The sequence below is a fragment of the Bubalus bubalis genome, chromosome 4 (genome assembly GCF_019923935.1).
Source record: "Bubalus bubalis isolate 160015118507 breed Murrah chromosome 4, NDDB_SH_1, whole genome shotgun sequence".
NCBI lineage: Eukaryota > Metazoa > Chordata > Mammalia > Artiodactyla > Bovidae > Bubalus > Bubalus bubalis.
Genome location: NC_059160.1, coordinates 33,832,471 through 33,859,722, shown reverse-complemented (window position 1 = coordinate 33,859,722; position 27,252 = coordinate 33,832,471). Strand labels below are relative to the sequence as shown.

The 27,252-nt window shown below is 38.2% G+C and overlaps 1 protein-coding gene across 14 annotated transcripts in view; it reads left to right on the top strand.

Moving 5' to 3' along the window:
- SOX5 (SRY-box transcription factor 5) overlaps nt 1-27,252 on the top strand; it is a 1,156,954-nt gene that overhangs the window by 559,874 nt on the left and 569,828 nt on the right. For 12 of the 14 annotated variants that reach the window (XM_045165614.1, XM_045165607.1, XM_045165602.1 and 9 more), the window contains one exon: nt 3,817-3,858. The exons of 1 other annotated variant lie outside the window; for it this stretch is intronic. The gene's annotated coding sequence lies outside the window, so the exon portion shown is untranslated. Of the gene's footprint in view, nt 1-3,816; nt 3,902-27,252 lie in introns of all 14 variants that reach the window. One more of the 14 variants, XM_045165601.1, reaches the window with a different exon arrangement.

The window sequence follows — 27,252 nt, the reverse complement described above, 5'->3', positions numbered from 1 at the left end:
GTTTCTAGGGCTGTGCTAACTGCCTGGGGCTGTGTTGAAATTGGTCTCTATTCTTGAGGCTCCACCTCTAGGTGAGAGGAAAAGGTACGCCTCACTAGACTGTTCAGGGCACTCTCAGGGCTCACTAGACCAGCCCCTCTGCATCTGTTTGCCTTGTGTTTATAGTGTGATAACAATACCTATCTATCTCAGAAATAAACTGGTGGTTAAGGTGCTAATGTATATGAAAGGCTTTGGCCCTTCTTGAAATAAAAATACTATAGCAGCAGTTTTGCCGAGGGCATGAGAAAATCAGCAGTAGCATTTTGCAGCTAGGCAGTAGCCATTTAACTTGACTCAGATCATGTGCAATTGAAGGTTCTTTTTCATCACAAGTTTTCTGAAATATCTTTTTATGTATCATCTTGATGTATAACTACAGGGTTAATTACTTCCAAATACATCATAATGTAGGAGTACAAATTTTCCTAATATTCTTTACGTTGTTCTTTATTCCACATTAGAATAAAAAGTCCCAGATTTCTTTTGATTCAGTGTTCCAAATATTTGGAACAATGTTATCAGTATTTCCCACTGTCCTGTTGTATACTTGCCTCTCATCTCTGATTCTTTTTTTGGAAACATTGTTGACAAAATCCATAAACTTTATAGAAGCCCCGTTTTACCTACTATTTTCCCTTTCTTGTCACAATAAACTTTTTTTTTTTTAAGAATTGATCCATAGCTTATTTATTCTCACTTTTAGTTTCCTCTTGCTTTTAACTACCTCTTCTTCACCCTATCCCCTCTCTCTGTATTTCCTAATTGTGTAAGTATTGTGAACTATCCAAAGAAAATAAAAGCTGTGTAGGGACACGACTGAGCGACTTCACTTTCACTTTTCACTTTCATGCATTGGAGAAGGAAATGGCAACCCACTCCAGTGTTCTTGCCTGGAGAATCCCAGGGACGGGGGAGCCTGGTGGGCTGCTGTCTATGGGGTCGCACAGAGTCGGACACGACTGAAGTGACGTAGCAGCAGCAGCAGCAGAGGGGAGTGAAGAGAATGCTTAATCCATGAAACTGATGATCAGTCTCAGAAGAACAAGAAGCTGACCATATGTCTCCTGTTAGAGGGTGATATGTGCTTCCTGGGTGGCACTAGTGGTAAAGAACTCACCTGCCAAAGCAGGAGACTTAAGAAACTGGAGTTCAGTCCTTGGGTTGGGAAGATTCCCTAGAGAAGGGCATGGTGACCCACTCCAGTGTTCTTGCCTAGAGATTCCCATGGACGGAGGAGCCTGGCAGGCTGCACGTCCATAGGGTTGTGAAGAGCTGAACATGACTTAGCACATAGAGAGCGATACAGTATATATGACTAATTAGAAGAATCTGTTTTGAGTTATACTAGATAAGAGTACATATCTTTCTTTTATCTGATATTCTAATTTCCAAGGATATTTTTTCTAGGACTATCATCCTCCAAAAAGGATATTTTAACTTAATATATTGTTGAAAAGCACTGGAGTTTGGGACTAGAGGGGACTCAGAATTATTTTATTTTTCTGGAGCAAACTCTTGGTACTAATACTGTTGATGGTTGTTTTTACTATATTACATTTTGCTGAGCCTGGGGACTGCTTTTGGAAGGTTTAGAAGTATCCAGGGAGGCGCCTGCCACTTTGATTATTCATACCCAGCTCTTTATTTTTATTTGAGACATAAAATAAAAACACACCCTGGCTTCTGCTCAACCTCAACTGGCGTTCTTTTTAAAAACAAACCCCAAACTGACCAAATGGCAGCAATACAAGTTTTTCTGAGAGTGACTCATCGTTCATGTCAATCAGAGTTCATTTATGGAAGCATTAAATTCTAGTGCCGGCCAGGCCACCTTTAGCCAAGTTAAAATGGGATGGGATTTGGTAGGCTTGGAACAGAGGACCAAAAGGAAAACCAGGGTGATGCTGTGACTCAGAAAGTGACTCTCTTCCTTCTGAATCAGAACCGAGCCACTGGTAGAATCTGTTCTCTCGGGAAGATGGCAACCTTTAGGTGAAAGGTTAAATGGAATCTCTGACCACCTATGTTCATCTTGTTGTTGGTTTTAACTCTGTGCCATTTTGGATAATTGCTTACTCTTCACCTTTTCCCCCATTGCTTAGTTGCAAATAAGAGTAATTTTTTCCTTTCTGTGTGCCTTAAGACATGTTTAAGGGTGACTGTGAACTTTTAACCACTGGTACGTTTTATACCAGAGGTGGTTTTGTTTCTGTAATGGGTTAACTGATTTCTGCAAAAATGTACCACAGTTCTGCTCTTCTGATAAACACTGAAAAATGTTTCTGTAGATACTTGCCCTCTGGAATTTGCTGCTTATTCTATTTATGTGCAAACAACATCAATTCTAGTTTTCACACTTTTTTGTTCATTCTTTTTCTTAGTATTTCTCAGTTCAGTTCAGTCGCTCAGTCATGCCCCACTCTTTGTGACCTCATGGACTGCAACAGGCCAGGCTTCCCTGTCCGTCACCAACTCCTGGAGCCTGCTCAAACTCATGTCCATCGAGTTGGTGATACCATCCAACCAACTCATCCTCTGTCGTCCCTTTCTCCTCCTGCCTTCAATTTTTCCCAGCATCAGGGTCTTTTCCAGTGAGTCAGTTCTTCATATCAGGTGGCCAAAGTATTGGAGCTTCAGCTTTAGCATCAGTCCTTTCAAAGAATATTCAGGACTGATCTCCTTTAGGATGGATTGGTTTGATCTCCTTGAAGTGTAAGAGACTGTCAAGAGTCTTCTCTGATACCACAGTTCAAAAGCATCAATTCTTTGGCTCTCAGCTTTCTTTGTGGTTCAACTATCACATCCATACATGACTACTGGAAAAACCATAGCTTTGACTAGATGGACCTTTGTATTTTTCTCTCTCTATTTTACTTCCAAAATGATTTTACAGGGATTAATTGTGTTAGAAAGCACTTATCGATCACCTATTATGTGTGTCTACTTCATCTTTTTTTTCACTATGTCTTTATCAGAAGCTCTTGGGTTGACCAAAAATTTGTTTGGGTTTTTCTATAATATGTTAAAGGAAAACTGGAATGAACTTTTTGGCCAACCCAAAATTTAGACTGTTTTTACAGTTTTTAATATTTAATTGATTTCTTTGTTGTTGTGTTCAGTTTCTAAGTCATGTCTGACTCTGTGACCTCATGGTCTGTAGCCTGCCAGTCTATTCTGTCTTCCACTGTGTCCCAGGGTTTGCTCAAATTTATGTCCATTGACTTGGTGATGCTACCTAACCATTTTGTCCTCTGCCACCTCCTCCTTTATTAAATTAATTTAGTAGATTGATTTCTACTTCATGCCACCTTAAAGTTCAGGATTTTATTAAATCTTCCAAATACGTACATTTGTCAAATTGTGTGTGTGTGTGTGTGTTTTTCTGTATTGACTCTTTTTAATAAACAAGATCAGATTTTAAGAACACTCTACATTTCTCAGCCCTCCATATCAACTGATAATCAGGAGAGGGTTTATCTCTTTTTGGCAAATTTATATGGTTGGTTCATTACAGAATTATGACCATTTTAATCCCCAGCACATTTGTTCATTCTGTATTTATTCTTTTAATGCACAATTCTTGAAATCCTAATATGTACATTTAGGTTATAAGTTCCTTGAGGTATTATCATACTTTTGGAAGGAAAAAATAAAGGGATGCATGGATTGATAACCATAGCCCCTTCTTAGAGTACAGCTCCTTTATAGTGAAGTTGACTATGTCCTCATCCTACTCCAAATTAATTCAGGATTCATGTGGTTTTGTAATTATAGGTACTGAGCCTTTGTGTTGTTGGCAAAGGAGAGACAGAAAAGGTAAGGATTGATGCTCCGTGGAAATCAAGGGCCTGGGACTGAGGTGAGGAGATGGGAATGTTGACGGTGGTCATTGCGGGCAACTGACAATTTAAAGTCATGGACTTTGGCATTGAACCTATTCAGTGATTAATCATTTTGGAGGTATCTGTCCCCAGTCTTTATCTTATTAGCTTGAATATTCTCAAATCTATCATCATGTGTACCAAGAGTTGATTAGAAGCAAGTGGCTTGCCTGTGGAAACTGGACTTCTGATCTTTGATTAGCAAGAACATCACTACTACACAACATCCATATGGTTCTTGCCTTTTTCATGTCATTGTATTTGATACCTGCAACTGGTTAGTGCCTCTTCCTTCATCTTCAAGGGGTTGGAAGACAATGAATAATCAGACCTGGAGTCCAGAACAAGCAGCTAGTCAAGATCAGGTTCTTGAATTTAATCCCTCCGCCAATCCATTGTCGTTATTAAGGTAACTGCACACGAATCTGACCATTGCATACCCTCTAATCCCCAAACGATTATACCCTTTTGTTCCTCATTGCAAAGCAAATTGCCATTCTTCATCAGGGAGGCTTTTCTATGCAACTGGGTTTAATTTTAAAATTAAAGCATTTGGAAATTAAGGATAATTACCTTCCAGTTTTCATTTTCAACCTCAGCTTAAAAATTAGTATCTCAGAGGAATGTGTATGAAATCTCTTTAGCTAATAGCCTATATTTGTGCCCTGTGTCCCTACACTCTTCTGGTAAAGAGAACTTAGGCTATAAACTCTGTCATGTGAACACATCCTCATGTATTAACAGGCATATTTTAAGAGTGCAACCCTTCTGAGATGTGAGTTCTTGAGTCATGAGTAAGTCATGAGCCCTGAGCAAGTTCATATATGTATATATATATATATATTTATATTTATATATTTATATTTATACACACACACACACACACACACACACATTCATTGTTCTATATAACAAATATTTATTGAGCATACCCTTTTTGAGTCCAAGGTATAGTAGCGCACAAAGTGAGGTCCAAAACCATAGGAAGACAAAGACAATAACCTTGTAATGTTTTAAGGAAAAATAAAGCACATTTAATTTTATTATGGATGCAACTTTATTTCTAATTATATTATCTTACACTTCTTATTACTATAAATTTTTTAAGGATTTCTCATTGTTTTAATGTTATACTTTTATGTATTTAAAAGCAGTTTGTAAACTATAAAAAGCTGGATATATAAAACATATGAGTTAAGAGCACACAACTTTCATTGGAACTGATCTTGTGCCATAGCTACTGGATTTTCAAAAGTAAATTTAAAATATACTATCCCAGTGTATACAAGAGTTATCTCAAGTGCTTGAAATATTGCATTACAATCTCTTTGGATGAGGTTTGGGAGCCTGTAATTTTAACAAACAAACTAGCCAACTCTAGTGCTGGCTGTGGGAGGACCACACTTTGAAAAATGCCATATTAGAGAGTTTATCAGAGGGGGGCTTGGAAGGGCCCCTCTGAGAATTGAATGCATCTTTCTTGTTGGTGCCTCCAACTCAGCAGCTGACATTGGTGATGCATTCAGTTTTTTTAGGCCATCCATGTGCTAGGTACAAGCACTGTGGAGATAAGTAAGTCGTGGACCCTGAGCTCAATGATCTCACAGTTTATATACACCATCCTAGACTTCTCTGCCATTTTATAACTAGTTGTCATGCTATCCTGTGGCATTTTCCATTTATCTACTATTTATATACTTATATATTACTACATTGCCACATTGATCCTGGATGCATGAGTTTTTAAAAATTACACATAGTTATCATTACAGATGAAAACAGAGGCTCAGGGAAAACTAGTTATGTTGGCCAACTTCTGGTTATGTAGAGCAAGGATGTGGCAGAGCTCGATCCTCTGATTCTAAGTACAGAGTTTGTTTTTTTCCACTTCATTGCATTTGTGTGCCTTGTGAATATGAGTTTAGAATTCAGAGTATTTCTTTACCTCTCACAGGTATATCATAATATTCAGAAATTCTTCAATCTGTGTGCAGGTTGTTAGTGCCATGTTCCCAGCCACTGAAAAATGAACTCATTCAGTATCCTTAAGTAAAGCCAGATGGCTCCATTGAGAATGGCAAGGATCTCTTGTAAATAGGATTACTTGTACATTCCAGAAACTCATGACAACTGACACATGAACTAATACTAGGAAATAATGTATAGACTTTCTGGGAGGGAGCCAAACTTTGACCACCTCCACTTGAAATGTTCCTCACATTAGAGACTCTGCTTAGTCTTAAGTAGTGCCATTGCTTAAGTTTATTTTTTGATTTACTACGTCTAACTGTTATTTGTCTGTTCATTCACTCATTCAATAAACATTTACTGAGCACTAATTGTATACCAGAACAGGCCAAGTCACTAGTTATAAAATCATGAATGAGACATGTTCCCTACCCAAATATGAAGCAAACTATATGTAATGACCGCAGAGGCGTGAATAAGGGTCTTTTCTATGATTTCTCAATTCTGACAGTTACCAGTGGAAATACTGGTTGGAGAAGTGAGTGTGTGGGTGAATTCTTCAGGAAGGGTTGAAATTTGTTATAGCTACGCATCTGGCAGTACTTAAGAATTATGCATGATTTCATGTTTCCATGGGCACACGGTACATTATAACACATTATGTAATAGGCTGGTTGATAAAGCACTTTAAAATAGTATGACATTGTGCCTCTCTTCCCTCATCCTTAAATCACTGTACGCACATCAGTTCTCACAATATTATTCCTAGGAGTTGTTGTGAGGATGTTTTTATTATCAGTCATCGCTGTGGTAACATCAGTCCAGAGCTGAAGAAAGTGAAATGCAAAATAACTTGCCCAGGGCCACTCTACGAAAGATAGGCAGCATCGCATCCCATAATTCTCTTTCGTTTTCTGAGTCTCAGAATTTCTTTGAAAGACTTGCTAGCCTGGATATTTTGTTCGTTTATTTTCCTATAACTTAGCATGGTGCTTCATATAAGGAGTAGAATTTTCTGTGGGTGGCCCACTGGCAAGCTCTTAACTCTTCAGGGCCTTGTCTTGAGGAAGATATGGTTCCCACTCTTCTACTTTTTCCTACAGAGAAACCATAGTTGAAGAGCTCTGGTCTGTATACTAAGGAGATAGGTCTTTGTGGACTTGAGTTTCAAACTTTGTAGAATACTCATCAGTTTCTGTCACTCAGCAACATTTAAAGCCATTGATATTTAATCAGTCGTCCAGTTAGTTTCTTTTCTGTAAATATCTGCCTTATTCTGACAGCATCTAGCATTCTTTAGCACAGACCACAAGCTAACAATGTTGAAAATCAACTGTGCTAGAATCAGAAGGAGAAATCAGAACTAAAGGTGAAGATCTTTTCAGACTTGATTCCACTCAATGCTTCTTAGCTATGCAGTAGAGAAGCCTGAAAGAAAAAAAAAAAACTAAAAAAAAAAACCATTTCAGAGTCAGAGAAAAATTTTCTTTGCTCAGGCAGGTCAAGTCAGTTACTTTTCCCTTTCTTGTTGTTGCTGGTTCACATCAGTTTACCAACTGCACAGTCAGGAAGTGAGTCTATCTTTTAGACTAGACTTTTAGACTATCTTTTAGTTTAGAAGCCTGTGATGTATGACTTGGTGCGCATATGAGGATGTCATTTGATGAAAATTAGTTGATTCAACTCTTATAATATTGGTTTGCTTCTTGAATATATCTTTTTTTCTCTCTCAAACTGCTATATTAAAAAAGAACAAAACTCCCGTTCGAACACAACAATTATTTGAAACCATTTTCCACAGAGCAAGAGAATACTTTATATAGTAATGAGTAGCAAGCCGTGTTTTAATGTTCGCATGATTGACGCAGTGGTTCACAACAGTTCCTCTGGAACCATTCTTGCTTCTTACATTATAAGTACAGTCTGTTCAAAGAAGGGAGCAGAAGAAAGAAAGTTTCTTTTCTGGCAGGTTGATGCAATGGGTATATGGCAACCATATAAACCTCAAGTGACTCAGTTATTACAAGGGACCTAATTACTGACCTTTTTTGGGTGACACTGAATACCTTTCTTAGGACCAGATTGCTTAGCTTTTTGCAAAAAAGTTCCTGTTTAGAGTTTTGCACAAAAGTTGTTGTTGAGAGTGCAGTAGTAGCGAGATGAAGTGGGGTCTTGGTTTTTATAAAATGTTATTTCTATCTGGATAATCATTTGGATGTGAGACTGAGTGTTACGACTACGGCATGGGTACAGTGATAACTGGTTCTGGCTCCTCTGCAGGCACAGTGAGGCCAGTTGGAAATACTAACACAGATTGGAAAGCAAGACAAGCTGACTTTTGGTGTTAACCTTAATACTTGAGATGTTGTTCAGTCACTAAGTCATGTCTGACTCTTTGTGACTCCATGGACTGCAGCATGCCAGGCTTACCTTTCCTCACTATCTCCTGGAGTTTGCTCAAACTCATGTCCTTTGAATTGGTGATGCCTTCCAACCATCCCATCCTCTGCTGCCCCCTTCTCCTCCTGTCCTCAACCTTTCCCAGCATCAGGGTCTTTTCAGTGAGTCTGCTCTTCGTATCAGATGGCCAAAGTATTGGAGCTTCAGCTTCAGTAGCAGTCCTTCCAATGAATATTCAGGGTTGATTTCCCTTAGGATTAACTGGTTTAATCTCCTTGCTGTACAAGGGACTCTCAAGAGTCTTCTCCAGCACCACAATTAGAAAGCATCAATTCTTTGGCACTCAGCCTTCTTTTATGGTCCAACTCTCACATCCATACATGACTGCTGAAAAAACCATCGCTTTGACTATGTGGACTTTTGTCAGCAAAGTGATGTCTCTGCTTTTTAATATGCTATCTAGGTTTGTCATACGTGTACACACATGTTCATGCTCAGTCATGTCCAGCTCTTTGCAACCTCATGGACTGTAGCCCATCAGGCTCCTCTGTCCATGGAATTTTCCAGGCAAGAATACTGGAGTAGGTTGCCTTTGTTCCTCTAGAGGATCTTCCTGACCCAGGAATCGAACATAAGTCTCTTGCACCTCCTCACTGGCAAGCAGATTCTTTAACACTGCACCGCATGGCTTGTCATAGCTTTTCCTAAATGCTTAGTACTACTTAAAAGTTATCCCTCTATGAACTGAACCAAGGTGATTTTTTTTTTTTTTTTTTTTTTACTCCAACTGTGGTTTTCATCCAAGATACTCAGTTTTGGTAAGGAAACCTAACAATAGTAATAACTAAAATGACAAAGAAAACATTCAACCTTCACCGTGCATTTGTGCTAAGTCACTTGGTTGTATCCGACTCTTTGCGACCCTATGGAGTGTAGCCTGCCAGGCTCCTCTGTCCATGGGATTCTCCAGGCAAGAATACTGGAGTGGATTGCCATGCAACCCAGGAATCAAACCTGCATCTCCTGCATTGGCGGATATGTTCTTTACCACTAGCACCACCCAGAAAGCCCAGCCTTCACTGAGTACTTGCTAATTACAAGCATCTTAAGTTCTTCACATACATTGTCTCTGTGAGGTGATTTATTACCCTGAGCTGGTTGTAGGTGACAGAAACCTAATTCAAATATGCTTGAAGGAAAGGGAGTGTTGTTAGTTCACTTAAGTGTGTGTTTCACAAACTGCCTAGCTTTAGGCATGGTCATTTCAAGGTTTATGTGCTCTCCTTATCTCGCATCTTTCTTTGCTTTTCTCTGTGATGGCTTCAGTTTTAGACAGGCTTTTGTGCATATGACCTAAAAAGTTAAAGCTTCTTTCCTCATAATTCTATCAGAATTCCCACATAGGTCATCTGTTGGTTCTGCCCGTATACTGAGTCCACACCTGAACCCATTTTTGTGGGTGAAAAGATAAAACGCTTTTTTTGTTTTTTTGGCCAAGGCATGGTTTGAGAATGAGGGACCAGTTGTTTCCCTACAGGGAAAAAGAAAAAAAATTAATGTGAAGTTGACAGACAGGTAAAAATAATTAATCTCCATGACATCATAGCAGTATCATTTTTTCTTATTCACAAATATAAGAACATTGCCCAAGGTCACAGAGCAAATATATGGGAGGGTATGGACTATAACCCCATCTGTGTGATGCCAATGCCCATGTACCCACAAGACACATAACAAGGTTGAGAGTATAAGACTAGAGGGAGAAGGTCTAGGTGTGATTCTGACTCCACATACCACTTACTAGAACCGTGCCTTGGGGAACAAGGTAGTCTTATCAAGTCTTTGTTTCATTTCCTATAAAATGAGGATAATAATTGTATCTACTTCATAGGGCAAGACTGTGAAGATTAAGTGGCATCAGTGAATGCAGAGTGTTCTGCAGAGTTCCTAACACATTCTAAGTGCTCAGTACATGGTGGCTAGTATGACAGTGTTTTGTTTTCTTGTTTTATTTACCACAAAACTGTAATTTAAATTATCAGCTGTTCTGACTTCACGTTTAGTTGCTCATTTACTCTAGGTAAAAAAAATGGGTTAATAAACCCAAGCCATCACCTGATTAAAACTCCACATTTCTTCCATTACATAACATCGCCAATTCCATACACTTAATTTATTTTTGAAATATTTTTGATATTACTTTAGTAGTCTGATACGGTTAACTCTTTTACTATTGCTTGATGAAGCAGTAAGTTTGTACAGAAAGGGAACCACATTTGTTGTGTACCTGAAACTAACACAATGTTGTAAATTAGCTCTGAAAATGTTAGTCGCTCAATCATGTCCGACTCTTTGCGACCCCATGGACTAGCCCACCAGAATCCTCTGTCTGTGGAATTCTCCAGGCAAGAAACTGGAGTGGTTGCCATTTCCTTCTCCCAGGCACCTTCCTGACCCAGGGATCGAACCTGGGTCTCCTGCATTGCACGCACATTCGTTACTGTCTGAGCTACCAGGGAAGCCCCCAAATTAATTCTACTCTAATATAAAATGAAAATTTAAAACAAAGGGAGGACCACATTTTTTTCCTCTACTGTATGTTTCACAGTACTTAGAACTTTGTGTATACAATGCAGATATTTGTTGATTTCATTTATTATTTTTCTGTACTTTTGATTATGGCTGTATCTTGAAAGAGCCCTCATAGGAAATTAGCAGGCAAGATGTGGTTCCTTTTCCTTGAAATTTATAGGTGAATCCAGATTTGAGGGTGAGGCTGGGAATCAGATACCAGAAATCTGTGGGAAGAGAGGGCATGCCCCCTCCCCAGGGGCAGAGGCCATCAGAGAAGACTCCTTGGGCTTCTAAGGAGTCCATCCAGCTTTCCTTGCATGTCTACCTCATTTTCAAATAAAATTAAGGCAGCATGGTGAGAATAGAATCTTCTTTAGCAAATCCATTAAAAATCAAAGTTTGAACTAGGTAAGTAGAGTTTTCTAAATTGTTTCAATGATTTGCAATGCCTCAGTGCCAAATGTGGGTTTTTTTATCTGAGAGGAAGAAAATAAGCTACTTAGCAAGATCACTCTTCTAACCACCAATCTAGCCTGTTTCCTTTTAAGATAATTAAAGATTTCGGTAATATGGGAGTGTTTTGAATATGGATTTACTATCAATATCACACAGGAGAGCTGATTTCAGAATAAGGTGCAATTTAATGCCAGAATTTCAATATTTAAATGTCTTAGAGATTAGACTATAATGATAAATATGATATGCATATAGTATTTGTATATATATGTATAAAACATTGTATATAATTACAGAGAGACTACTTCTGTAGCAAGTGATAATTTTAAACTCCTTAAATGTTATAATAAAGTGAAACAGCATAGTTAGATTAATGAAGTGTTTCTTGAGTCTTGGTTATAGACTATTCAAAAAGGAACCACATATTTGACATATATTCTCACAAGAATCATGAAAGGCTCTTTGACATTTGTCTTCACATTATTGGATCCTCCCACCGGAAGAAGTGACTTGAACAGAGCCTTAGACAAAGCTATTTGAACCACCTTTATTTATTTATTTTTTAAGGAGTTTATAACAGCAACCTGGTCAAGGTTCAAGGTCATGGGCTCTTTTCATGTGGTAAAATACTTTGGCTACTTTCTAAAGTGTAGCATTTGGACTGGCAGCCTAAAGGCTAAAAAGCCTATATCTTTTAACCAGCATAAGACAATAACTATTCCCTCTATATTTACAGAATTTTTTTTTTTCTTTACAAAAGTAATAACACTAGGTAAACAACAAAGTGCTGCTAGCATTTTGGAGTTTTCAACTAATTTCTCAGCAAAGGAAATATACTGTGCCCCGGTTGTATTTAGTGTAAAAGTAAGAGGAACATCCTTGAGACAGAAGCGATTTTTCTAGTAGGTTACCTACAAGGATATATATTGATTTCTATTGGTAGTACTGGCTTCTGCCTACAGATGTACATTGTGTCCAGGGGTTTAGAAAACAGAGCTTTTAATTCTTTGTAAATAGTAGCATTGTATGAGAGGGGATTTTTTTTTTTTTTCACTGCAACTACAAAAAATATTGTGCACGTTGGTTTAAAATGAATTGACCTTTTGTTTCAATGAGGGCAGTGTGTTACTTGTTATGGAGTGACTCCATTTGCCCATGCAAATAAGCACAAAGCCAGGATATTATCAGGCAATGGCAAAATTAAGAGGTAGGTCAGATTTAATGGAAACATCTGTCATTAACCCTTTTACAGAAACTGCCTCGGGGAATCCTTGCAGATAAAAGCTATGCTAAGCTATCTTACCTTGCTTTGCAGAGCTGCAAAGGCATGGCAATCACAACACAGAAATTCTGCTCAGAGAATGTACTTGAAAGACTGGCACATTTTAGAATATGGAAGAAAACAACAAGGTTTATTTCGTGTGGCATTCTCTTTATAAAAAATTTAAAGTCAGTAGAACAATTAAGGCTGCTATTAATTTTTAGATTTTACACCAGCATAATGTTCCCCACTGTTGGCTACATTATGTCATTCCAGTGTCATCATATTAATACCTCAAATCACAAATGAAATATTTACAAGCTATTTTCTGAAATTATGTAAAACACGAAGTTAGAAAAAAAAAGTGTACCCATATCTGCATATGGTACTCCATGTTTTGCCTATGTTGTGCAGTAGTGATAAGAGAAAGTTAATTTTGCTAACCGAGCATTTATTGAAGATAATTTATGAAAGTTGCAGTCACTTGGATGCCATTTATTTTTGTTGCTTTAAATTATCTGTTACCAATAAAAGTATATATGATTTGATATGCATTTGCAATGAAATTTAAAACACAACTTTAAAAGATCATAATCATGCAGTAAACTGCATTTGAAAAACATTTTTAAGTTTATGTAAGTGAACACTTAAGTCTTAATGTTAATTTGTTTAAAGAGGGCTGTGGGAAATCCCTGATTATCTCCATAGGGGGAAGCATTGCAAAATGATATTTCAGGTATTTTAGTTATGTTTATTCACAATATAACTGCCTTTAAAATTATCTTGCCTCTCATTTCTCTCAACATTTTTATTTTCACATTTGCCTTCATTGTGATTTTTTATTATTTCTTCTTTATAGGATTGTTTTTGTCTCCTCTTTTAACCTTATCTTCTTACTGTTCTGATGAGTATAGCCTGGCTATTTCTTTCTTTGACGGCATGCACGGATGAAAACGCACCTCTCTTTTCACTGCTTCTTCTGTTAAATAAGACTTTGCTGTTGTTGTTCAGTCACTTAGTTGTATCTGACTCTTTGTGACCCTGTGGACTGCAGCACTGGGCTTCCATGTCCTTCACTATCTCCCAGAGTTTGTTCAAACTCATATCCATTGAGTCAATGATGTCATCCAACCTTCTCTTTAAACTTATCTAAAAAAGCATTGTAAAATGAATAGAAGGATCATTTGCTTTCTCTATTGGGGCACTTCTTATACAGTGTCTGATCCCTTCCTTTCAGTGGGAGGCGCCCACACAAGTTTGTGTCAACTGCAGAATGATAAACCATTTTAACACATAACCAACCTCCTCAAAGCCATGAGCTTGAATTAGGTATAATTATCCCAAATATTATTTTAGACAGATTGAGAGCGTATGGCATGAAAGAGAATTAGTTTTAACCATGGATATTTATCTGCTCTAAAAAATACTAATATTCAATGTGTAAATTTAAGCATTAAAGATGTTTGAAAACTATTATTGGACTCTAAAAAAGTCGAGTAACCTCAAGCTCCAAACATAGATTTAAATGAGCTTACATTATTTTATGTTCTTTCAGAATTCCCCTATTAATTTTGCATTGATCAGAAGTTAGCATTTGTTTTCAAAATATCAGTCACCTTAGTTGCTTTCTGTGGACATGTGAGCATGGATTCCTATTACTGGGTCTGTTCCTCTAGGACCATGAGCTGCTCAAAGGTGGTGATACGTCTGTCTGCCCTGACCATTGTACAACACTTACTTCAACAATGTACACAATCAGGCACCCAATTAGTGTGGTTCTTTATTGACAGATGCTTTCATACTCCAATACTTGATTTCAGTGTGTCGCTCTGCCATGTGTAGAAAGGCATGATGTAAGAACCATCAAAAATTTGTATCACACATGATCCTCCACTTGATTAAATATCATGTTCAGTGCTACCCCCTTCTCCCAGTTATAGTGGGGAAGGCCATTGGTCCCAAAGACCAGGCAGACCTGCTTAGTTATTTGCTAATGATTCCAGCTACCTCCCAACAGCTCACAAAGGCATGGTCTTTCCCTGAATATTTTTCTTTCATACTCGGCTTAATAAACCATGGTATCTCTTAGGTGTCATTGTATTTTGTTCTCATTTCCTCATTCATACTATTCTTTGCATCCAATGACTGGACAAGATGTTTTGGAGATATTGACATTTGACTGAAATGTCTATTTTGAAAGAATTCTTATTTTTTTTTTTTCATGTTTATCAGGCTTTAATGATTCTTGTCTAAGAACCCTTTTGATGATTTGTCTTTTTCTATACAATTATTTTTGTTACAAAGAGACAGCTGTGAAATTCCTTCTCTGAATTTTTATTTGAGGCAAGACATCAACTTTTTTTCCCCATGTCCCATGGACGGTTGACCTGTATGTAGCTAGAAGACCCCTAACAGTTCACCAGGCTGTTTGGTATCTTCTCATTATATCTCTCTTTGATAATCAGGGCATAATTCCTTGGTTTCAGTCAATAGAGGCCTCTTTCTTGAAGGAATTATCTCAAGTAGAAGAAGCAGTATATCTGACTGATAGGCCTGCTTGACTTAAATCTAGATTCTTAACATGAAACATTATCTTGCTGCTGATTTTTTCTCCAAACCAAAAAAGTGTATTGTTATACTAACAAGATATTCAGAACAGTCTGTTGGAGTTATCTTTTAATACTCATTTGGGGAAAATTTCAGTTCACTTGATTGCACTTATTGGATAGTCACTCAATTCAGAATTCAAAAAGTATAGAAGTGTGTACCAGGAAACCCAATAAAATGCACCTAAGTCATCAAAAAAAAAAAAAAAAAAAAAAAAGAGTTTGTATCATAAAGAATATTTCCCCATTCCCATTGTTCATTTGCCCAATTTTTACTCTCTTCACTCCCTGAAAGGAACAGTTGTTAACTGGTTAACTTGTATGTTCTTCTAGACTTTCTTTACTTGCTGATTCTTTGTGATAGTTCAGACATTCCCAGTCTCCCTATTTAATGCATGTCCATGTTCACTTGATGTTCATAAAGTGTCTTACTATGAAGTGACATTTAACAATGTGCGTGTTGAATCTGGGTACTTTTTGCTTGGCTTTGCATTCATCTTTCCACTTATGTTTTGAAGAGAAATTTCATATTTTCTTTGCTCTAATTCTGGTTGCCAGGATGGCTGAATGCCATTCCTGGAAGGGGTGTGTGTTAGAGCTGGCACAGACGGAACCACTGGCACAGGAAAAGGAAACCATTCCTGTGTCAGGGAGATTTATCTATTCATTATTTTAAAAATTGTTATTGTTGCCATCATTGACCATTTATTGTGTGTGACCCATGTTCTGGGTACCATTTTAAACAAAGAACAAGGCATGTTCCTGGGTGGTGCCCAAGCAACTCCCAACTGGGCACGTTGGGACTCTGTGTATGGTAAGATTACAATTTTGGTAGCCAGATCTTTAGCAGTAAGGAGAAAATAGTCTAGTACAATTGTTTCATCTGAGGAAAGCTGTAAGCTTTTTGTATGTGACCCTGGGGCCAATTAGTATAGGGAAGGGGAAATACATAGCCTACAGCTTTTATCTCTTTTATAAATTGTGCCCTTATAAGATTTCTCTTGGGCTTCCCTACTGGCTCAGCGGTAAAGAATCTGCATGCTAATGCAGGAGACGCAGGTTCAGTCCCTGGGTTGGGAAGATGCCTCAAGAATGAAATGGCAAACCACTCTAGTATTCTTGCCTGGGAAATCCTATGGACAAAAGAGCCTGGTGGGCTACAGTCCATGGGGTATCAATGAGTCAGAGTGAGTGAGCATGCACACAAGATTTCTATTGGAGAAATATTTCCACATCTTTTAGAATGTTTGAAATCCCAGGCTCTAGAAAACTAAATGTTATGTACTAAGTAGCTTCAGTCATGTCTGACTCTTTGCGACCTTATGGGCTGTAGACTGCCAGGCTCCTCTGTCCATGGGATTCTCCAGGCAAGAATACTGGAATGGGTTGTCATACCCTCCTCCAGGGGATCTTCCCAACCCAGGGATCAAACCCAGGTCTCCCACCTTACAAGTGGATTCTTTACTGCCTGAGCCACCAGTGAAGCATACTGGAGTGAATTCCGGTGCCCTCCTGCAGGGTAGTCTCCCTGACCCAGGGATCTAACATGGGTCTATTACATCTCCTGCATTGGCAGGTGAGTTCTTCACCACTAGCGCCATCCAGGAAGCCCAGATGCCATAGCTAGAGTCAAGAAATCTTTCTTTAAGCCTTGCTGTGCCTTATTTTCAATTCCGTGTTGCATAGGGTGCCACAGTCTGATGAGAACAAGTAGCAGCTCACTTTGCAAAAGAGATCCCATTTTGGAAGAAAGAAAGTGAAGTCGCTCAGTCGTGTCCGACTCTTTGCGACCCCATGGACTGGAGCCTGCCAGGGTCCTCTGTCCATGGGATTTTCCAGGCAAGAATACTGGAGTGGATTGCCATACCCTCCTCCAGGGGATCTTCCCAACCCAAGGATCGAACCTGGGTCTCCCGCATTGCAGGCAGATGCAATGTTTGAAGAGTTGAGTGTAAATATAATGTGATTTCATTGATTTATGCTTTTCATGCATTAGAGAAAATCACTATTTACTGGGATTCTGTATGCAGGTTTTTTTTTTTTTTTTTTTTTTTTGTAAAGTTAAGGATCTCTTTATAAAGTGAATAATACCCCATTTGTTCTTTAGGTTTGCATTTTTGATTTATATTTTCTTTAAGGGAGAAACATGTATCAAATAAGAGAGTGCACAGTAGCACTGACTTCCTAAATTATCCAAAAGGTATAACATTCAAGGATACACATATCAGAGGAAAGAAAAGAAGAAGCAAAGAGGACTGCTGTTTCCCTGGTGGGCCAGTGGTTAAGACTCTGCACAGAACATACATACATACACACACACACAAGAGGAACAAGTAGAGGATGGAGAGGGGTCTTATTTACAAATAAGGTATAAAGGGATTTCCAGGTTTTACAGTGTTAGTGGAGGAAACATGGCAGCAGAAAATGATCTTGCAATACTGAGATGTTGATGGCTGTGTAATGAGGAATATAAAGACACCTATGTAATTCTCTTTCCAATATTTTTGTTTAATTCTACTATTGGTTACAAATTATGGAAAGGAAATTATTTCAGAGTTAAGCTTCAGCACTTGGTTAAAGTTGTTACTTTATATTGTGAAGTCAGTCAGTTTCATTTATCTGGTTGAAGTTTACATGTTAAGACTGACTATAAAAACAGTGTTTCACATGACACACTAGCAATAAATAGATGGTGACCGAATTCTATTAAGTACAGTCAGATACATCCTAATCGTAAAAGCACTAGCCGTCTTTAAATAGGTTGTGAAAGCTTTAAAAAAATCAAGACAAAAAAAAAAAAAATCAAGACAATGTGAAATTAGAAAACATTTTTTACTTTAAATTGGTTAATTCATTATAGATGTCAGCATATGTAAGGCAACTGAGTAGTAGCAGAAGAGACATTCATTAAGTTAAATATTAAAAACCTTTTAAAATTAGCAAGTTAGTATTAAACGTATTGTAAGTAATATAAGTAGAGATTATCCTTGTAAAGAAGTCCATCCCGCTGGAACCTGGAATGTTGAAAGCCGTGTTTTTTTGTTGTTGTTGTTTTGTTTTGTTTTGTTTTTTGCTGTTGTTGAGTGCAGTCTTCTATACTTACTTATCAGTAGTTTTCTGGTTTTGTCATTCCTTTCTAACTTTGATCTATATGCCTTAGGTGGGGCAGGAATTGGGGCTTCCCAGGCGGTGTTAGTGTTAAAGAACCTGCCTGCAATGCAGGAGACGTAAGAGACATGGGTTCAATTCCTGGGTTGCGAAGATCCCCTGGAGGAGGGCATGGCAGCCCACTCCAGTATTCTTGCCTGGAGAATCCCATGGGCAGAGGAGCCTGGCGGGCTACAGTGCATGGGGTCACCAAGCATTGGACATGACTGAAGCAACTTAGCACACACACACAGGGCAGGAATTAATGGGGAAGCATAGACTTCGGGGATTCCCCACGTGAAGAAGCAGTGGAGGAGGATGAGGCAGAGAGACTGAGAAAGGCCAAGCAGAAAGGCAACAGAGTCGCCCAAGACCAACTCTTCCAGGGAGGCCAAGAGCTGATGAATTGATTTGTGTGTGATGATCTTAAATGCTAAACAGAGGTTAAAGAGGATGAGGCCAGAGAAGCGGCAGCTGGACTTGGAAATTAGGTATCAGTCACCTTTAGGAAAAGAGCTTCCGTGAGAAGGTAGGAGCAGAAAACTGCAGTGGATTGAACACTGTACAGGAGATGAGTGAGGAGAGAAAGTCGACGGGGCCAAGCTTTCAGGCAATGTGGTTGTTGGTGAAAAGGAAAAGAAATAAGGGAAGCTGGATCAACAAAAACAATACAACAGTTTTACTACGAACTACGTGTTTGAGTGCTATTTGTTACAAATAAACTTCCTTAAAAGGCAGTTTTCTTCTTTCCCTAACTTACTGCAAACAAATCTTGAATGGTTAGCACTTTTTTCAAAGATTTTATAGCAATTTGCTTGTGGGTTTTCACTTTTTGTCTATTTTTTTAAAGTAAAAAATTACTGGAGTAGATGTTCTTGTATTGAATCAGCTTTCCACCTTTGCATTGAACACTATATGATTATTCTTTAATTCACACTTGTGGTCTACTTGGTAGATTTTGCTTTTTTTTTTTTTTAAGTGATTTTGGTCTATAACACTGTTTGTGTGTGGTATACACATGATACTGTCATGGTCTGACTTGGTATCAGGATTGTGCTAATGTTATAAAAGAATTGTGGGTCTTTTAATCATTTTATTGTTTTGGGAAATGTTTAAACAAGAAAAAAATTATCTTCAACTTAGTTTTATTAGAATGAATATAAAACTACCTGAGTCAGAGAAAAAAAGAAATCTATCTGTCTGGCATTTTTTTAGAGATGGATCTTTAACAATCATCTCAGTTTCTTTTATGGTCATTGTCCTATATAGGCTTTCTGTCTCTTCTGCCACTTGGTAATTTCTCTTTAAGAAAATCATTTTTAGGATGGGGAAAAGAGTATATTTTAGGCCACGGAGAAGGAACTAATAGGTGAGAAAGAATTTATGATAGAAACAGAGGAATAATGTAATTAAGAAGAAAATTTTTTTCTGGAGGAAGGGGTGATAGAGTATAGAATATATTTAGAAGAGTCAGAGAGAAGCAGAAGCATTTATCCTTCAGCTTGAGAGAGGCAGGTAAGGATTGGCCAAAATAGGCTAAATTTAGAGGTGGAGGAAACTGTAATTAAAGGCGAAGGAAGCTAACATTTATTCATTTATTCTCTGTCAGGCATTTTGCAATGTGTTATGTGGAAATACTCGCACTTAATCTTCATACAACTCTATGAGGCAGGTTTTATTCTCTCTATTCTGTAGCTAGGGACACCGACAGGTTCAGTAACTTGCTCAAAGTATCACTTCTGGAAACCGTGAATCTTTTATCAGTATTTACGCAATATGATTACAGAGCTTTAAGTGAAAACAGTTATTTTTGTTTCCTATGACTAGAATAAAAGACAGAAATGGTATAGACCTAATAGAAACAGATGATATTAAAAAGAGATGGCAAGAATGCACAGAAGAACTATACAAAAAAAATCTTTATGACCCAGATAATCACAATGGTGTGATCACCAACCTAGAGCCAAGGTCTTAGGAAGCATCACTAAGAACAAAGCTGGTGGAGGTGATGGAATTCCAGTTGAGCTATTTCAACTCCTAAAAGATGACGCTGTGAAAGTGCTGCACTCAATATGCCAGCAAATTTGGAAAATTCACCAGTGGCCACAGGCCTGGAAAAGGTCAGTTTTCATTCCAATCCCAAAGAAAGGCAATGCCAAAGAATGCTCAGACTACCACACAATTGTACTCATCTCACACGCTAGCAAAGTAATGCTCAAAATTCTCCAAGCCAGGCTTCAACAATACATGAACTGTGAACTTCCAGATGTTCAAACTGGATTTAGAAAAGGCAGAGGAACGAGAGATCTAATTGCCAACATCCGTTGGATCATCATAAAAGCAAAAGAGTTCCAGAAAAACATCTATTGCTTTACTGACTATGCCAAAGCCTTTGACTGTGTGGATCACAGCAAACAGTGGAAAATTCTGAAAGAGATGGGAATACCACACCACCTGACCTGCCTCTTGAGAAATCTGTATGCAGGTCAGGAAGCAACAGTTAGAGCTGAACATGGAATAACAGACTGTTTCCAAATAGGGTAAGGAGTACATGAAGGCTATATATTGTCACCCTGCTTATTTAAGTTATATGCAGAGTACATCATGAGAAATGCTGGGCTGGATGAAGAACAAACTGGAATCAAGATTTCCAGAGAAATATCAATAACCTCAGATATGCAGATGACACCACCCTTATGGCAGAAAGTGAAGAAGAACTAAAGAGGCTCTTGATGAAAGTGAAAGAGGAGAGTGAAAAAGTTGGCTTAAAGCTCAACTTTCAGAAAACTAAGATCAAGTCATCTGGTCCCATTACTTCATGACAAATATATGGGGAAACAGCGGAAACAGTGACAGACTTTATTTTGGGGGGGCTCCAAAATCACTGTAGATGGTGACTGTAGCCATGAAATTAAAATATGCTTGCTCCTTGGAAGGAAAGTTATGACCAACCTAGACAGCATATTAAAAAGCAGAGACATTACTTTGCCAATAAAGGTCTGTCTAGTCGAGGCTATGGTTTTTCTAGTGGTCATGTATGGATGTGAGAGATGGACTATAAAGAAAGCTGAGCCCCGAAGAATTGATGCTTTTGAACTGTGGTGCTGCAGAAGACTCTTGAGAGTCCCTTGGACTGCAAAGAGATCCAACTAGTCCATCCTAAAGGAAATCAGTCCTGAATATTCATTGGAAGGACTGATGCTGAAGCTGAAACTCCAGTACTTTGGCCACCTGATTAGATGAGCTGACTCATTGGAAAAGACCCTGATGCTGGAAAGATTGAAGGCAGGAGGAGAAGGGGATAACAGAGGATGAGATGGCTGGATGGCATCACCAACTCAATGGATGTGAGTTTGAGTAAACTCTGGGAGTTGGTGATGGACAGGGAGGCCTGGCGTGCTGCAGTCCATGGGTTCCCAAAGAGTTGGCCGTGACTGAGAGACTGAACTGATGACTAGATAGAACACATCTACTGCTAGGCATATATGCTTGCATTTGTGTATATTTGTATATATGGTCACAACTGCTGATAGATTTTTTTGTGTATCTAAGTATAGAAATATATAAGATTAGGTATGTGTTTATATGATTCATGTGAACAAATTCTACAGCTAGAGATTTACCTACAAGGAGCCCTCTCTAGGATAATAATAGCAATGATTATAATAGCTTCATTTATTGAGGAATTATGTATTGTCTACTTGCTGACAATTTATATTTTTTATATTTTGACTCTCACCACTATCATAAAAGTAAGAACAGTGATCACTAATTTTATAGATGAGCTTATTGAAGCCTCAAGAATTTCAGAAACTTGACTGGTATCACAATGGTGGTCCTTACTAAGCAGGCAATAAACCTAACTTTAAAGAACTCCATTTCTCTCTCTACCAGACACGTCCTCATTTTGGATTTTCATTTATTACCTGTCAGAATTATTTAAGTTGCCCTTTTCTGTTCACGGAAGCCACTCCAATGATACTACTGACTTTCCGGATTCAGTTTTGTGAGTCTTTGATGGTTGGAGGACTTTTTTTTATGACTCTGCTAGGTAGTTTTTCTTGGCCTAAGGTAGTCTATTTGAAAAATCAAAATAAAATTGAACAGACCCTCATTCTTACTCCACTGAAATGGCACGCACAAGGAGTACATTTACAAAATGTTTGTTGATGATGTTTGTGACCCTCCAAATAAGGCATGCCTTTCTCAACAGGACTCAAGAAATGATACACCTGTTTATTTGTACAAAAATGAAAAACGACGCACTTTTTAAAAATCCTGTGGCCATCTGACTGGTGATTTTTCTACTTGGTAAAATTAATCAATGTCAACTTTGGAAAATTCATATTTCAAGGAACTTCAAAGATATTTGTCATGATCATACACAGTCACTTACTTACTCCCTTTTTCTCTTTCACTTTTACTTTTATGCCTCTGTGCCCACAGCATGTGAAAGCATTGAAAGAAAATAAGAATCTTAGACTCATAAACATACCTGCTTACCATCTGGCAGGCATCCCAGCAGTCTGGTGATCTCCTTAGTTATCCAGCAGATAGTAGAAAAACAAGAGCCCTGTGAAGATTTCACATGTTGCCATATCCCTGCCAGATGGTGATTTGTAAAACATGGACAAATTGCACTGGTTCCACTTTCCCTCCGACAATCACAACAGAAACACTGTAGCAATTGTGTTTCATTTGAAAGCAACTTCTATTAAATAACTTTTAAGGTATAAACATCTAAAGATGATTGGGATAAAATGTAGTATCATCTCCAAAGAGCTAGTCCTTTACAAACTTGTTCTGTGCACTGCCCCTTCCAGTGTGCATGCTCAGTCATGTCCTACTCTTTGCGACCCCATGGGCTGTAGCCTGCCAGGCTCCTCTGGTATTTTTCCATGCAAGAATACTGGAGTGGGTTGCCATTTCCTTCTCAAGCTACTTCTAGGATTCTCCCTAAAAAAAAAAAAAAAATCTATATAGGGTTGGGAAATGTCAACATGATGGGACATTTGATTACTACTTACTGATTCTTTGCCACAACAGGATGTTTCTCTGGCATCTAATGATGGGCTGCAGGGCTAAAACCTTGTATTGACAGATTTGCCATTTGGGGCAACTACCTCACATTGAAATGCGAAGAACGGAATATGGGTAGAAGCAGGGAATTCTACTCTCTGGGTTAATGAAACAGTAAGTAGTTTTAAAATAATATTTTCTCACTGTTTCAGTTGTTCTTGTGGCTGCCTACACAATACTCAAATCACTGGTAGGTTCAGAGGAAAAATGTCAAACAAGCGGTTTAGTCCTGGGTAAACAAACTTGTAGTTTGTGTTCTAACTTTTTCAACAAGTTCTGGTCTCAAAGCGTACTTGGCCCGAGAAGGATATCTTTTCAACTTTTTCAGTGATTCAGAAGTCCACCTGGTTCTAGCAGACAAAAACTTTTCTGATATTCAGAGAAAATGATAGAAGATAACCAACCCTTCTTCCCTATTGCAGTAGTTAAATTAGTTGTTTTTCTGCTCTGGATAGAGTGTACTGGCCATTTTGTCCTGATGATATGGATGCAGTTAACTTTTTTTTTCCTTTTTCAGTGGGAGCTTTATTAAGATATATTTAAATACCAATTATCCATTTAAAGCATACAATTTGGTTGTTTTCAGTATATTTGTAGAGTTGGGAAAACATCATCATCATCAATTTTCAAACATTTTCATCACCCCAGGAAGAAATCCCAAATTTGTTAACAGCCATTCCACATTTATCCCCAGACACCACAGCTGAGGCAACCACTAATTTACTTTCTCTGTCGAGTTGCCTGTTCTGGACATTTAAATTAGATGGAATCATATATGATATTTTGTGACTGATCTCTTTCAATTAGCATAATGTTTTCAAGTTTCACCCATGCTGTGTGTCAATATTTCATCCTTTTTTATTGCCAAATAATAGTTCCTTGTATGGATATACCACATTTTATGTATCCTTTATCATCTGATAGACATCGGGGTTGTGTCTACTCTTTGTGAAAATGTAGTTATGCACATTTGAGTACAAGTTTATGTGTGAATATATTTTATTTTTCTTGGGTTTATATACCTAGTAGTGGAGTTGCTGAGTCAGTTGGTAACTATATTCTTAACCATTTGAAGAGCACGAGGACTGTTTTTGTTTATAACTTCTTAATCCTTACAGGCCAGGAATGTAGTTAGGCTGCAGACACACTGAATGTCTGTAAAATCTAGTATTTCAATTCCTTTTTCAGACTAGTAAATGAACATGGATTTCAGAATTAGGCAAACCTAGATTTTAACCCCAACCTCACCACTCACAGACTCTGTGATATTGGGCATATGACCTAATATCTCTTAAATTTCATTCCATCCTCTGTGAAATAAGGATGATAATACCAATTTTGCCTGTAGTTTGTGTGCATTGAATGTGATGATGTATTGAAAGCAACTGGCACAGTCCTGATTACACAGCAGCTTTTCAATAAATGTTATTTTCTTTGATTTTATGCTTTTGAGTACCTGAGTTGTAGGAATAGATGTAAGGAAAAACTTTGGGGTTGATTCAGGTGTTCAGGCGAGTGTCTTCTTGACTGAATTATAGGCTACTTGGAGCAATCACATTTTTATGTTTATTATTTAGGACTGTATTTAGAATTTAATAATCAGAAAATCAGGGAAAAATGAATATTCAAAACACTGGTGTAAATTTTAAGAACTCAGTGTTAAAAAAAATGAGACTTTATTGCAACACTTATGCAGTTGTGTCTACAACATTTTAGTATTGGGGGGCTTATTCTACATGTAGACCATCTCATAAGGAATTGAAATAAGAAGGAAGGATGATTCTGAGGATTCTTTTTGTGTTTTTTTACTGAAATATATTTGATTGACATATAACATTGGATAAAGTGTAAGGTATTCTGAGGGCTTCCCAGGTGGCACTAATGGTCAAGAACCTGTCTGCCAATGCAGAAAACAAGAGAGACTCTGATTTGATCCTTGGGTCAGGAAGAGCCCCTGGAGGAGGGCATGGCAACCCACTCCAATATTCTTGATGGGAAAATCCCATGGACAGAGGAGCTTGGTGGGCTGCAATCCAAGGGTCACAAAGAATCGGAAACAACTGAAGCGACTTCGCAAGCACACAAGGCATATTGAGCAATCATTTCTAGTTAAAGTTTCAAAGTGAGACCTTTCCATAAGGACCTTTCAGATAATTTATGATTTTCAAACACCAGGTCTTTGGCTAACCCAGAATTGGGATGTCCAATTAGTTCCGTAGAGATGGAACTTCCTAAGGAAGGTATTATAAGTCATAAACATCTAAAGTCTTTAAGATGTCTTCAGGGCTGTCTCCTTGACTTCGGCATAAACCTTGCTAGAGCGCACAGGATGATATGAGTGTTGAAAGGTCATGAGCAAAGGGGATTTCATCCTCTTTCCCAAGATTGAAATACCCAATGGGAGATGATTTTCTGCATGCAAAATCTGGCCTTATATGTCACCTAAATCCTTTTTGCTTCATTTAAATCCATTTCCATTAAATCCATTTTCATGAGTCCAAGGTATTATTAAATAGCATGACAATCTGTTAGAAGAGCAGGAAAATATTTATCTAGATTAGCAGGCTTTCTCCATATCCCCTACTCTTTTAAACTATCCCAGAGAGGTACAGTGCGGCATCAATGGTTGACTGGTGAAATTGACATGTTTCCTTTTACCAGTCTTTGGGGGTCAATTGTGCTGACCCCTTGAAGCTCTAGAAGTATTTGAAGAAGCCAAGAAAGTTTTATTCACGCTTCTAAAGAGAGATGGGGAAAGGAAGGAAAGGAAAAATGTAAATGGGCTGGGAGGTGGGGCTCAGGTGTATTAATAATATTGTTTATAATTATACTTGGACACATTTTTAAACCTTTTTTTATGGCTTCAACCTCTAAGTTTAGGTAACCTTTTTAAGTTTACCCTTTTAAGATAATAAATTTGACTTTGTTAATTATATGTATTATCACATATCTCCTATATTTTTGTGTCAAAACAGGCTATTTGAATTCTAATAATTTCAATTTGCATTATTAAAACACACTACTGGACTGATATCACAGATATTAATAAACTTCCCACGTGGCTCAGTGGTAAAGAACCTACCTGCCAATGCAGGAGACACAGGTTCAGTCCCTGGGTCGGGAAGATCCCCTGGAGGAGGAAATGGCAACCCACTCCAGTATTCTTGCCTGGAGAATCCCATGGACGGAGGAGCCTGGCAGGCTACAGTCCCTGGGGTCACAAAAGACTCGGACATGACTGAGCATGCTTGCTAGACTGAATACTTCTCACAGACAACTCATGCTTTCTTTTAAAATGAAATTTGAATTTCAAGCCTAGATTACTTCATAGTGTCATTTTAAATCGATAACATCTGGAAGGGATGGGGAGGGGAGGTGAGGGGAGTTTCCCTTTCAGCTCTTAGATTGTGTTTCAAGCCCACCAGAAAATTTGGACCTGCTGCAAGTTTAATTTCTGCATCACTGCCTTTTTTTTTTTTTTCTCTTAAATTCTCTCCTCGCACACTCCTTCCCTCTGATTATAGTCTCCTCCCCTGCTCTTAAATGTGTCTATTACCCTCAGGCTTTGACCTTGGGCAGACTGTGAGCACAAAGTCATGTTATTTAGAGTGAAGTAACACCAGTAGTCAGGAAGGAACAATGTAGTTCAAGCCAGATAAAATAAATCTCTCATTTCCTGTCAAGGGACTGAGCCAAAAGCAATGATGAGAGACAGAGAGGGCAAACCGCGCAACTCGAAACACAGACGCGGGGGAAAGACAAGACCACAGGCCTCCTTTGAATACAGACAACAAAACCCAAACGAGCCAGAGTGACAGGAGAAGCCAGAGAGCTCCGG